The following is a 13,290-nucleotide window of genomic DNA, read 5'->3' as shown; positions in this document are numbered from 1 at the left end:
AAACAGAGTAGCAGAGAAGGGAAGGGGATCCAGGCTAAATGTCTTAAGTGTGTTACACACATTCATATCATCCTCACAGGAACCCTACGAAGTAAGCAGGATCATTACTTCCACTTTACGGATGAGAAAAATGAGTTAGAGATGTTTTAGCAGCTTAACAGAAGACAGCTTGAAAGTGGTACAATCAGGATTTGAACAGACTCCCATCTGCACATGCACAATCATATACATAATGCACACGAACATAAGATACTAGTCATGCACCCATCATCCTACAGGGACATCTGGCATGCATGCACACACCCATACCCAACCTCTCCTCAGGTGTCCCAGAGTGACCCAGGCCAGTGCTCTAGCCCAGCTCTGGCTTTGTTGGGGTGGAAGTCCAGGGGTAGGAGACTGGTATGTGATGAAGGGAGGCAAAGGGAGGTGCCAGGGGTGGTCTCCACTTTGTGGTGGTACCCCGGCAGCCCAAGAACACAGGGCAGGATCCTCCCCATACCCCACACGCAAACAAGCAGGCCCATTTTGCAGACCTGGGCGCAGCCTCATTTTCTCCATCAGCCACAGGGGAAGAATGCTGCCTGCTCTGAGCCTGAACAAGCCTGTGGAAAGGACTCCCTGGGAAATGGGAGACTGCATCCCTCCCCCAAGTCCCCTGTGTCCCCAGTCTCCTCAAGGGCTAGCAGCCACCAAGGTTCAAAAGAAGAAACCCAAAAAGCTGCTGCCTGGGCACGATGCTGCCTCTCCCCCCAAGAGTCTCCCTGAGGGCTCTTCTGGGCTGGCACCCTCAAGGTCAAGCTGTGCCCTGGCTTCTTCCTCAATGTCCCACCCCCTGAAGGCCTGGGCTGGGCAGTCTGCCCACCTGCCTGTGCCAGAAGGCCCAGTTCACTGCCCCTCCCCTGGGATCCCTCCCTTCTTAATTAACAGAAAGCCATTATGAATGCTAAAGAAGAAATTAGCACCTGCCAGTCATTTCTGATGTTTATAGATTTCTCAATCCCTCTTTAATTAACCCCTCCAGTTCCAAAGTCCTGCTTCCCCTTGGGTGTGAGCAGGGCCCCTGCCCTCCAGGAGCCCCTTTGACCTGGTCTTGATTCCCCATTTAACAGTTGCTTCCCATTCATCTTAGGGTCACACTTAACATGGCCCCAGGGAGGTCCCCGCCACCCCAAGATGTCAGGCAGTCAGATCAGGACATGAAGTATACATGCCCTTTCACCTTCCATGTTGGGAATTTATGGAAAGGAGCTAGAATTTATGGGAAGGAGCTAATCACACAAACGTACGATGTGTAGATCTGTCACATAGCTATTTGTCACAGCAAAAAATCATGAACAGTCTGTGCCCATCAGTATGAGATGGTTTGTTATGGGGCAAGCAGTGCAATGTGACAGCCACCAAATAGCAGTGACAGGAATCTACTTATTGACATAGAAAACTGTCCTTTATACACTTTTGGCAACACTGCAGGTTACTCAAGTGCATTTATAATACAGCATTTGCATAGAATCATATTCATTAGCGTGAGAAAGAAGGCTCAAGAGACAGAAGTTTTGAAGTCACAAAAATGTTAATGGTTATCAACTCTCAGTGGTGAGATCTCAGGTGATTTTTTTAACCCCCTTTTTTGCACTTCTCTGTGGTGTTTGAGTTTTTACTATATATATCTATATATATATCTATATATATATATAGATATATATATAGATATCTATATAATCAGAGCATCTCACGGAGCTGTGCTAATTTGATGGAGGGCACTGACCGGAAGAGCTGCAGAGATACCAGCTCGAGGAGCCCAGGGGCAGCAGGAGATGCCCTGGAAGGATCCTCCAGAGGACAGGGGAGCTGAACAAGTCCCACCAGACTAAAGGGCTTCTTATTTTGTGTGGAAAGCAAGATTATTTGGAGACAGAGGAAGGAGTGGGGGAAGGGAAGGGGTCCACCGCCTGGAAATCCAATTATGGGCCCTGTGGGAACCCAGAGCCCTCACAAGAGGATGTGAAGTTCCTCAGCCTGACTTCTGGCACTTCTCTCTGCCACTGGGCTCCCACCACCTTTCATGGGGTCCTTGGGTCCACCAGAGCCCACCCAAAAGTCAATCAGAGCCCAGAGCCTCTCCCTTCCCTCGGCCCCTCCCCTGACCCTTGCTCTCAGGTACTTTGTGAGCTGGTCGAAGGGGAGAGAGGTAGAGTTTGGAGATTGAATTATTCAGAGCCAGCTTATAATGAAATATCACGTACCATGTGACTCAAACGATAGAAATTTATTTCCTTGCAGTTCTGGAAGGGGGGAAGTCCAAGATCAAGGTCCAGTAGAGTTGGTTTTTGGTGAGAAGCCTCTTCCTGGCTTGCAAACAGCAACCTTCTGATAGTGTCCTCACATGGGGCTCATAGGGTGGGAGAGATCTGGTGTCTCTTCTTGTAAGGACACTAATCCCATCAGATCAGGGCCCCAGCCTTATGACCTCATTTAACCTGATTACCTTCCTCAAGGCCCTGTCTCCAAATGCAGTCACATTAGGAATTGGGGACTCAACATATGAATTTGGTGAGAGGCACAATTCAGCCCATAATGGAGACGATGACACAGAGAGGTGACATTGCAATTGGACGGTTTTGACCATCTCACCCTAGAGTGACAGACCCTCCTCCCCCCACCCATCTCTCCTGGATTCAGGCTTGTTACCATCTCACCTTCTAGCCTATGGGCCCATCAAGGAATGTTTTGCAAGCAAGTATATTTTCCTTCCCAGCGGGAATTTTAACCATGTAGCATAAACTAGATCTATTAATGTCTTTCCAGAGTCTACGGAGGATTCTGATGTGGAGCCCTCTGGAGGGGGCTGGCTGGCAGGGAGGTGGCTGAGCTCCCACCCGAATGCACACTCGCAGGGTTTGAAGAACACTGTGCTGAGGGCTTGTGGTTTTAATTAGCTGCTATTTTTGCCTTTTAACCACAGACCCCTATTAATTCAGCTTCATCATTATTGATTAAGTTGCCTGCCGGTTAACCCTACAATGTACAGTGACACATATTTGCAACAACATGTTGCCAGTATATAACCTAACACTGATGGTAGGCATTCATGTTGGTTCTAATGTGAAATGCTTCCATCCTTTGGCTACCTCAGAGGTATATGAGGAACACGTTACTCGCCACTCCCTCTCCCCATTGCGGACAGACAGACACTCATGACTGGTGATGAGCTCCTAGGATCTGTGTTATGTAAAATAACTAGCAAGGATCATCAAGGTAAGAATAATGGAACCACTAGATGATTTTCAAGTTCACAGATAATAATTTTTATAATATATTTAAGCTTGTATCTTTAATAGTAAATATGCAGTTCAGACATGCTGCCAGCAGTGAGTTGTCTGCAACTTACTTGTTTGTGAGTTCTTTTTCCCTGGAAAGTGGAAGCAGCTCCGTGCACTCTGGAGGGAAGCTCAGCTCAGACAATGCAGCCTACTTCCTGGGCACTTGGGCCCCTGACCTCTCCAGGCTTCCAGCAGGACAGGTGCATCCCCTTGCTTCTGTTCCAGGGAACAGGGGTCAGAGCTGTGGTTCCAACCCAGGCACCACTAAGCAATACCCGAGCAGGGGGCTTGGGAACGGGGACCCTGGCTGAGTCTTGGGAACCTGGGTCCTGGGCAGGAGGGAACAGAAAGTGAATATGAGTTCTGTGTGTGTCTAAACATGTTACATGGACAGGCTCAAACCTGTCTGCTGCAGCAGTGAGGGTCAGAGGTTGCACATCAGTGTGTTCACCTGTGTATGCTGGGGAGCAGGGGCACGACTTAGAACTGGCTGGAGCCAGACAAGGCAGGAAGCCTGAGGCAGGGTTGGAGCTCCTGGAGTTCTCCTTGCCTGATCCTTTCACCACCAACTTGATCTCCGAAAGTGGACAAGCGTCAGCAGAGCACGTTGTCAGGCAGACTTAGATTCTGCATTTCTCTTAAATAAACCAGATCACATCTTCCGGCAGCCACGTTGGCTCTTGACGTCCTTAATGTTCCCAGTACTGAGCCTGGGTGGGAAATGCTCCTCCTTGGTGGCATCTGGAGCTGTTTTCCAGTATCAGTTCTCTCCTCCTCAGTGTCCTATATCCTGTGTGAGTTGCTCCAGTCAACAAAGCCAGTAACCTGACTGGGCCCTTTGCACTTTGTAAAATCCCCCATGCTCCTTCAGCCATGTCACAGCAAAGCAATAACTGGAAGCTAGAGATGGTGTCCCTGTTAATTAAGAATGACCAATAAATATTACAGCCTTGGGTTGGTGCTGTTGTCTTGTAATCTTCACTTGGGTCCCAAACAGATCCCTCCTAAAAACTGTCCAATTAAAATGCACCTTATTTTAAGTCTCTTAACCCCTAAAGGCAGCGGTAGAGGCCCCTACCTGATTGATAAAGGGTATCCAGAGATCCAGGTCAGCTGAGTCTCCTGCTTGCCCCTCCCCCTCACAGTGGCTAAGGCTCCTGCTGCTGCCCCCTAGAGAACGGCGGTGGGATTGCTGTTGAGGAGCTGCTGGAGGTGTGGTAAGTTATGGAGTATGCGCCTTCCCTAGCCCCCACATAGGATCCGAGAAGGTTCATGCCACAGGGAATCTCTTGAATGGAGAGTATGGAGAGACCACACAGCTCCCAGCTTCCAGGATCCTCCACTTCCAGCTGTTACCCCACCTGGCTTCTGGTCCAAGTGTGCACCGAGCCCAGAACACCCCTTTCACCAAGGTTCACTGTACAGTGACAGATCAGCCTACATCTTACCCTTTGCACCTCCAAAGATGCCATTTATTATTTTTTAATCCTCATCTGAGGATATGCTTATTGATTTTAGCGAGAGAGAGAGAGATCAATGTGAGAGAGAAACGTCTATCGGTTGCCTCCCTTGCGCCCCATGACTAGGGGTGGAACCTGCAACCTTTTGGAGAACAGGACAACACTCCACTCAACTGAGCCACCTGGCCAGGACACCTTTTATTACAGTAGTCCCTCTCTATATCGCGGCTCACCTATCGCGGCCTCACTGTATTGCAGGATTTTAAAAAAATTATATTTAATTATTTATCATGGATTTTTCGCTATATTATGGGATTTTGCGGTACTGTATACATATGTTGTTAAAATTACGCAGGTTTAAGAGTGTAGAATAAATGTAAGGTTCCTACTTCGCAGGGGAGTCTGGAACGTAATACCCACAATAAGTGAGGGAATACTGTAGTTCCTTTATGGGCTCTGTGTTTTGAACAATTTTGTCGCCCTAAGACTTTAGGTACAAGTGTGACCAGAGCCGTTCATCCTGGGCAGATATGCTCTTTGCATGACTTACTTAACATTTGAAAATAGCCTGCAGATGACTTGCTTTGGGGCCCAGACAGGAAGCAGACCTGTTGAGTGTCAGAACTACCCGGGAGCTCTGAGACCCGTGGTGGGGCCAGGGAAGGCCTGAAAGAGAAACCTCCAAGGGACCTTCCACCCATGTCCCCCCCCATGATGCTCGTCCCCACAGACTCCACCCCCACTTACCCCACATCCTACATCACAGGCACCTCAGCACTCCCTTACTTCCCATGTCCACCCACTTCCCATGGTCGAGTCTGCATGGGGGGACACAGGAGGGGACGCCACAGAAAGGGACATGTTAGGATTCAAGGCCTGGGCAGCCCTGTCACACCACGGGGACACCCAGGATTCGGGTCTGTCTTGCATCACTTTGGACACATGGCGTCTTACTGGGATCGCCAGGGGCTGCACATAAGCTGGGGAAATAGAAGCCTGAAGACAAAAGTGAGGGGCGAGAACATATGAAGTTAAGCTTGGTTTCAAGCAGTGGATCTGAGCCTCTGCTTCCAGGCAAGGAGTGGACCGTGAACAGGGAGAGAGGCACATGTGTGTGCATTCCTGGGAATTCGGAGATGCTTGGCAAGGAATTCTCTGGAAAAGACTCCTGCTGGCCACATGGGGGAGGGCTCAGAGGCATTTATTTTCAGCATAGAGGTTAATGTTTCCCTGTGGCCCAGGATGCTTGGGGACACTTGGTTACACAGATGCAGGGGACATCCCCTGCTTGCCCTGTTTGGAGAACCTGGGCCAGGGCTGGTCCGAGGCTGCCCCTCGCTGTCATTCCAGAAGCTGCTACACTGCTAACGTGGTCTCTGGCAAGCAGGCCTGTGATTCTGTGGATGCCCCTCTCCTCTGGATATCTCAGTGGATAATTAGCAAGACAGACACTTAAGGGAAACCTGTCTGTCTTCCTGGGTAATACCAGGGCTCTGCCTCAGACCCAACCCAGGCACATCAGCACGCGCTCTGCCGGTCCCACCGGCATCGCACTGGGGGGTGGGGGGGGGCTCTTTCATGGTCACTGACAGTGTCTGTCACAAGGAGATCAATACGAAAATAAATGTGCTTCAGGGATGCGTCGTCAGTAAAGCCTGTCCTAGCAAATGCAAACCAGACTGCCTCTGAGTGTAGGATTGGCTAACAGGAATGCGATGGGCCCAGACGGAGGGCCCGGTGTCCAAATGAACTAGAACAAAGGGCCAAGGGACAGATCTTCTGAGAAGTCCAAGAGAAGTGGGACTGTTTGGCATGGAGAAGGCACACAGGGCTGCGGGGTCACCTTCAGTTCCTGAGGGGCCATTATGTGGCAACAGGAGTCAAATTTCAATAGTTGCAGAGGGACCAGTGAGGAGCAGGGGTGAGTTAATATAAAGACTTTCAGAGCCCCCTTGGAGGCAGGGAGCCGCCTCCCAGGAGGGGTGTCATCAGAGGCCTGGTGGGAGCAGTTGGGCTGAAGGGGCAGTACAGACTGTTAATGATTCTTCACATTTGGGACTTGAGTTCGGGAAAGTATCTGGGCCACCATTTTCTTTTTTGTTTTTTAATATTTATTGCATTTTTTTCCATTACCACTTATCCCCCTTAAACCTTCTCCCACCTCCACCACCCCCTCTCCACATGGTCCACCGTTTCCTGACTTACTTCTGATACAGAAATTACGGAATTATAGTTTAGCTACTGAGGATTGTTACCTGTCCCTGTTCAGAGGTGACTAATCAGCTATAAGGAGCTCTGGCCACATCTCTTGAGGTGCTTCCCAAATGGCATTTCATGTCACCCACTCCATTCTCATCCTTGTTTGTGCCAAAGTGCAGTCACTGCTCAGTCCTTGGGTGAGGGAGAAAGCTTCTGTGTGACCAGACGGTGCCTTGATGCTGGGGCTCCCTAAAGCCCTGGGGTCTGTGAGCCCTGCCCAGAGTCCAGAAGCCCTTGTGTGCAACTCACCATTAATTCTGGGTCTCTCTTAACATCTTTCCTCTGCTCTCAGCTGCCTTTCCCTTCCCTCCAGCCACCTCGATCCATTCCAGCCTGTAGGTCCATCTCCAGTAGCCATGCCCACCTCGAGGTCTTGCAGCATCTCAGCTGCATGTGACCAGATGGAGCTCTTCATTCCACTCCAACCCCCCCCCCCGCCCCCACCACGTGGTCTTCCTCAGTGAGTGAAGCCACCATCAGTCTGGTTACTAGAGCCAAAGTCACTTCTTGGTCCCCTGCCCCTTTTCTTTACCCTTCACATCTAGTCCATCACTGATCCTATCAATTCTATCTCCAAAACATATTTTAGATCCACCCACTTCTCTACATCCAACCTCCCTGCTTCTGCTTTTGCTCTTCAGTCATTTGTTACAAAGAAGACATGAGCGATCCTTGATCAGATGTTATTCCCCAGCTGAAAATCCGTCCATAGTTTCCTGTTTAGTATAAATAGGTTCCTTCTTGTGGCCCCCAAGGCTCTGCAGGGCCTGGCCCCCGGCCCTCCCGCTCCCCTGTGATCCTGGCCTTTGGACCGAGTTCCAGAATTCTCCAAGCTCTTTCCCTGCTCCCTCTGCCTAAAGCATTCTTCCCTTTAGCCTTCAAGCGTCCTCAGAAAGGCTCTCCAAGAAGGTTCCTACCCTGTTATTTTCTAGCATAGCCATCTATTTCTTTCCTTCCAAGTTCTAATCACAAACATAATTATTTTACATATCCGTACAGATATTGTCTGACACCCCTGCCTCCTAAGACTGCAATGTTCTTAAAGGCAATGGCCTTGACTGTGCTTTACGTCATTTTCTGTCCAGTGCCTATCACATGCCTGGCACATAGTAGATGCTCCATAAATATTTCTTGAATGAATGACTGAGTCTCTCAATCCAATTATACTCAGTGAACATTCTTTGTGCAACTCCTGCTCCTTCATGCTGGTGCCGCAGAGTGTGGTGCTGGTCACCCCGGAGGCAAAAGGAGACTTTGGCAGAGGCTAGATTGTGGTTTCCCTCCGAGCAAGTGGAGGGTACCGCAGGCAAGACACCCCTGCTGAGATTTCACGCAAGGTGTGGAGAACCTTCTAATGCTTCATGGTCAGAAACTGGTACGAAAACACTAGTGAGCAGAACACTGTATGAAATTTAAGTGGCTGAATGAACAAGGTCTCATGACTGATGGGAGGAAGTGTAACTGCTTCTGAAGGGAACTTGTAAAAAATTACCCATTTCAGTGGGCTTTGGGAGCTTTCCCACTAGAAGCCCTTCCTTCCAAAGTTCAGAGAGCAATGAGGATCCTGCATGGGAACTACCCTCTTCTCCTAAAACCAAGCAGCAGGCAGCCCAGGGTAGGAGGGCTGCCACCATCCATTGCAGAAGTTTGCCCTGTCCTGCCTCACAGAATGGGCCCGAGCCTTCAGAAACAGTCTGTGTTCCCTAAACCAGGGTGCTGTCAGTACAAAAGAAAAAGAAAAAACAAAAACAAAAAAACACATCACTCCGCCAAATGTTAAAGCGGTAAGTGATGGCAACAGCGAGAGGCATGCGGGAGAGGTGAGGCGGTGAAGTGCTCCAGCGGCTGACTTCTGAACCCGTATTTCAGCTGCACAGCTACACATGCCACCTGATGAAGAATTATGGGAAATCGAAACATTGCAGTGATTCTTAACCCCCAACTGCCCTGTGATGGGAATTACAGCACTTTGCTCCTGGTAAGCATCAATCTATCCTGCCTGCACACACAAGGCTGCCAACCTAAGAGGCAATGGAGTCTCTTTTCTCTCTTCGGTCAAAAATATAGTCGAAGGCTTCAAAAGACTGGTCCTGACAATGACCAGCTAAGGCATTTAGAATGTATTTTTATCATGCAAAGTCTTTCAGCTGGTTTAATTCCCAGTCAGGGCACATGACTAGGTTGCACACCAGGTCCCCAGCTGGGGGCGCATGAGAGACAACTGCACATTGATGTTTCTCTCCCTCTCTTTCTCCTTTCCCCTCTCTCTAAAAACAGATAAATAAAATAAAATAAAGGAACCCTGTTAAAAAAAATTAAAAAAACAAACTTTCAGAATCCAGCTCTCCCTCTCCCTGGCATGGTGTGGTTGGGTCTTACTCAAATTTGTCAACACATCAAATTATCCTACTCACTTCTGAAACCTCAAGCCCCAAACTTGCCAGAATTGCCACTCTAGGGTTTTGCTGGGAGACACAGGTGTTCATGAGCCACTTGGCCTTCTGCAACTCTGAGATCGAACTTGATAGAAGTCCAGGCCTAAACTACAAAGGCCTTGAGTCAGCTGACCAGGGTCGGACCTTGGTTCTGCTATTTCTTAGCTGTGTGACCTGGAACAAGTTTCTTAACCTCTCTGTGCCTTAATGTATTCCTTTGTAGACACAGTAGTACCAACTTCATAGATTATTGTAAGGATTAAAAGAATACATGTAAAGTGCTTAGAATGGTGTCTGGCATGTGGTAAGTCCTCTGGAAATGTTGTTACTGCGATGATTACATCATGACCCTGAAGAGGAGCTTTCATTAAAAGACAGAATCCCTTGCATTACTATGGCTCAAAGTCCCACTTACAAGGGAACTTCGATTTCTAGTAAACTCATGTAAACCAATGCCTGGGCCAGAAAATATTGGTTGCCACCTCCACACAAGGCCATCTTCCACCTGCCTTGCCACGGGGTCATGCTGGAAATGCTGATTCCCAGGGCCTTGCAATTGCCCCTGGGACAGAGACAACTTTCTGTGCTGATGAGAAAAGTCTTTCCTGAACAACACTTTGGTGTCAGACTCTAGTCTGCAGAGCCCAACTGCGGAGGGGGTCAAAGATTGTGTCTCAGTCCCCCAAGGGCAGAAAGATTTATGTAACCCCTACATCAATGCCAAGGACATGTATGATCTGAGGATGCTGCACAATCCAATGGGGGAGGGGTCTGCATGGCACCTGGTAGCACCGTCCTCTGTGCCAGGCCAGGAACCACTGCATGTCTCTGGGTGGAGGTCCTCTGGGGTCTCCACCCTGTGTCCACTGGGACCACCTAAGATGTCTGAGATGGTACTGGGCAACAGAGAGGGAAAGTCTCTGAGACAGCCAGCTGTGACCCACAGTGGCCCTATGAATCTTCCCAAGGTTCCACGATCACGTGCGGGGCGCTGCTTGAAGTGAGGTTACGGGGCAGCAATAGGAATCCCCACCACTCCTGCTGAGAGCTGCCCCAGATAATTTAGGGAAACGTGGCAACTGACAGAGAGCGAACAGAGTTGAGTTAATTATACCAGCAATTGAGGAAGGCAGCCTCAAAAATGCAGGATAGATACTGAATATGGACTTTCTTTGAAGAACAAACGCAAAAAAAAAAAAAAAATTGGCTCACCAATGAGAATTGAGTGGTAACATACTGAACAGAAATCAAAACCAATTCTAAGCCAGCTCACTCAGAAAAATACAGGATCCTGAAGAATAAAACTGAACTACGGCAAGACCTTTGAATTTACTCAAAAATGCTTTGTAAGTGGATTTTAGCGCTTGTAGAGATGTAGCCAATGCACAGCCTCGGGAGCGACTTCAGATGGTCTGCACTGCCTGCTGCCATAGACTCCCTGGAAGCCTCCACTGTGCCCTGAAGTCCCCGGTCAGGGCACAGCAACAGCGAGGGCAGCTCCCACCCCAGCCCGGAGGTCCTCTTGGCTGTCACAAGTGTTGCTTTCTTTGGGGTTCCAAAGGCCATGGTTGGAATTTAAGACCTATATGCAAGCCTCCTGGCTCTCGACAATTTCAGACTCAGTTGGGCAGTACTAGACTTATCTTGCCCAGCCTAGGAACCAACCCCGGGAACATCTTCCTCCCTCAAGCCCTCGTCACCACTCAGATACCATCAGTTTGTTTCAGGAAGAGCCCATTTAGGCTCTTGATGGGACTTGGGAGAAGACTGGCAACCGCAGACAAAACGCCCAGGTCAAGAACAATGCAGCATGGATAAGGGTCTGGATCCCTTTGGGTTCCAGGAGGAAACAGATGGCACACTCAAATGGGGTAGTTGAAAGTTTAACAAGGAGGCTGTTTATAAAGGTACTGAAAGTTTAGGGAAACGTGAAAAGGAAGGCACAGGACCCCAAGGCAATAGTCCCTAGTCTTGGCCTGAAGGAGCAGGGGACACAGCTGGGAGAGGGAGCTGTGGCGGCAGCCGAGTCCTGTGGAGGGAAAATGCAGCAACTTCTCAGCAGCCTGGCACAACAGGTCGGGGAACCAGTAACTGGACGCCACTCTCCCACCTTCCGCTCACCTGCTGTGTCTCCCCCTGACAGGATCCCAGCAAACCCAGAGGCGAGGGAGCCTGTTGCAGCAGTCCCCAGAGAGCAGGGCACGGTGGCTCTGGAGAGGCGATGGAAAACCTGCAGCCCTGGTTCATTCCCCAGAGGCCACAGCTTCTTGGTCTCCTGCCAAGTGCAGCCTTTATAGGACACACCACTCCCCTGGCCAATTTCAGAGCTCTGCTTACTGCTGGGAATGTGTGTTTGAACAAAGCCTTTATTCTCTATTACAACAGCAGGGCTGGAATTTAAAAAGCTTCATTTTCAAGACTTGCTGCTTTTGATTTGTCTAACCTGGAACTTATATGTTGGAGTCAAATAGAATTATTTAAACAAAGCATCTCAGTGATAAGCGCAAAATGCTTTTATTCCCGCCCCCCTTTCCTCCTCCCAACACCGCAGAACATTCCTCCTCAAAATGTAAAGGCTATTCCACGGCCAGCTCTTAAAATTACAGCCTGTCTCAGCTTCCGTTTCCCTGGGTCTTTGTTTCTTCAGCCGCTGCCCTCCTCTGGCTGTGCTTGAGGACAGGCCACCGGGGCCCCTTCTACCTCAGACCTGCAGGAACAGTGCTTCCCTCCTCTGACTCCGGCTACTGGGTTTGGCAGAACCGTGTGTTGTCATCCAATCAGTGTTTTTTTAATTAATTGTATGCACTTTGTTGGCTTTTTGCCCCGCCCCAAACCCATTTTCCTTTCTCCTCTGATACCATCTTCTGTGCTCAGACTTCTCCCAGCCCCAGCCTGCGTTTCTCTTTTATCATCTCCCTCTTGCCTCGACTTGTCTGTTATTTTTAAGTTGGAATGTTGATCAGTATTTGCATTCCTTGAAAATAACACCTGTGCTGTGCAGTCCTAAAGATAATGTGTCCCTCTGGGTCATAGCAAAGCTCTGCTGAAGTGCAGAGATGTCAGAAGGATTATCATCGATGCCTTGGAAGTGGCCTACTGGTCACCGAAAACTAATCTGAAACAGAAGAGCTACTTTCTTCACAGCCTTGACAGCAAGACCATATAGCCCCAAACATTAAAGCAGTACAACAGCTGGGAAACAAAGCTCAGACATGGCCTGGCCAGGTGTGTTCCATACAAATAAATGAATAAAAATAATATGAAAATTCCCTTTAGAAAGAGCGAGCTAAGTTTCTATTAAAAGGTTCTACATAAATAAAATGAGGGTCTACACAGAGGAGAGCTAACCTAGCGCATCCTTATGACAGAAGGACGGGTGGCCTGGCCTGGCGCTGGGGTGGGAAAGGGAACAGACACACTGAAAGGTTATAAAATGACATCACCTTTCACTTAGTGCTTAGTCCTGGACCTCTGCTCAAGCTTACTGAGTAGAATCACTCACTTAAGACCAAAGAGAAATGAAGACAGAAATTTGGATATTACTCAATTTAACCACAGAATTCTCAGTGATACCAAAGACTGTGTCAGGCTATGAAAGTCAAGAGCATCTTGAAAACAGGGCATGTTCCATTTGCAAACCCAGGGGAGGCGCAGAATCAAAGCCACTGTCCTGGTTGGCTTTCCTGCAAGGAGACCACCAACATCGATCCCCTCTGCCAACAGAAGCACTGGTGGGGAAGGGAAATCACCTGGCTAATGAGGCCGGGCTTCTCAGCAGGCAACAGAACATGGTTCTCAAAGACTGGCTCACTA

The sequence above is a fragment of the Furipterus horrens genome, unplaced genomic scaffold (assembly GCF_987537825.1).
Source record: "Furipterus horrens unplaced genomic scaffold, mFurHor1.1.pri manual_scaffold_2, whole genome shotgun sequence".
Taxonomy (NCBI): Eukaryota; Metazoa; Chordata; class Mammalia; order Chiroptera; family Furipteridae; genus Furipterus; species Furipterus horrens.
This window is presented reverse-complemented; position numbering follows the sequence as displayed.